Source organism: Capricornis sumatraensis, chromosome 19, assembly GCF_032405125.1.
Source record: "Capricornis sumatraensis isolate serow.1 chromosome 19, serow.2, whole genome shotgun sequence".
In the NCBI taxonomy this organism is placed as follows: domain Eukaryota; kingdom Metazoa; phylum Chordata; class Mammalia; order Artiodactyla; family Bovidae; genus Capricornis; species Capricornis sumatraensis.
The window spans coordinates 55,427,720-55,429,141 of NC_091087.1; positions in this window are offsets into that span (position 1 = coordinate 55,427,720).

Below are 1,422 nucleotides of genomic sequence, written 5' to 3' on the forward strand. Positions count from 1 at the left end.
GTTGGTAAAGAATCCACCTATAATGTAGGAGACTCTGGTTTGATTCCTGGGTTGGGAAGATCCAATGGAGGAGGGATAGGCTACCCACTCCAGTATTCTTGGGCTTCCCCTGTGGCTCAGCTGGTAAAGAATCCACCTGCAATGCAGGAGACCTGGGTTCAATCCCTGGGTTGGGAAGATCCCTTGGAGGAGGGCATGGCAACCCACTCCAGTATTCTGGCCTGGAGAATTCCATGGACTGTATAGTCCATGGGGTCGCAAAGAGATGGACACGACTGAGCGACTTTCACTTCACATTGTTTCTTAACTGCTCCTCCTTTGTTTCTGCGTTCCCTCCCTGCTCTAATTAGTAACTGTTTGAATCCTTGGGAACTCATGGAAGGTCTAGGAAGTTGAAGCCTTTTCCCTACAAACAGGAAAGATGTGAGGAAGTGGACACAGAAAGGCTTTTGAACATGGGAAGGCCCCACAGGATCTGGCTCCATTTCAACCCTCCTTTTCTTTGATACGCCTCAGTCTTGAGAACAGAATGGTAATAAAATTTTGGATAGAGAGGTTAATCATAAACATGACAGAGGAATTTGTTTTAGGGGGACTTGATTTTAGGGGGACTTGGTTTTGTTAGCATAGGACAGAGGGTGGGCACTATTGGGAGGGAAGAAACATGAATTTTCTAGATTGTAGACCTCCTATATATGAGGAACATTCTTCTCATTTAACCCTAACAACACCCTATGGAGGGCCTATTATTATTCCAGTTTTACAACTGGGGCCCACAGATACTAAATAAAATGCCCAAGGTCACATCCTTATTGAGTCTGGCCAAAGGATTAGGAACCTAAGTCTGTTAGGCTCCAGAGTACATATTCTTTCTATCAGTAAGTGGTCTTGTAGTAACAGTAGGATTTTGTTTTATTTTTTATAGTATTTTTAAAACATATAAAGTAAATTTCCAGGTTGATTTAACATGAATCAATTGGCAAACTTGTATTTTTAGTGTGACTCTTAGGTAACACCTGTCATACTGACTGTCATACTTTCAGTTCAGTTCAGTTCAATCACTCACTTGTGTCCGATTCTTTGCGACCCCATGAATCACAGCACGCCAGGCCTCCCTGTCCATCACCAACTCCCGAAGTTCACTCAAACTCATGTCCATTAAGTCGGTGATGCCATCCAGCCATCTCATCCTCTGTCGTCCTCTTCTCCTCCTGCCCCCAACCCCTCCCAGCATCAGAGTCTTTTCCAATGAGTCAACTCTTCGCATGAGGTGGCCCAAGTACTGGAGTTTCAGCTTTAGCATCAGTCCTTCCAAAGAACACCCAGGGCTGATCTCCTTCAGAATGGACTGGTTGGATCTCCTTGGAGTCCAAGGGACTCTCAAGAGTCTTCTCCAACACCACAGTTCAAAAGCATCAATAC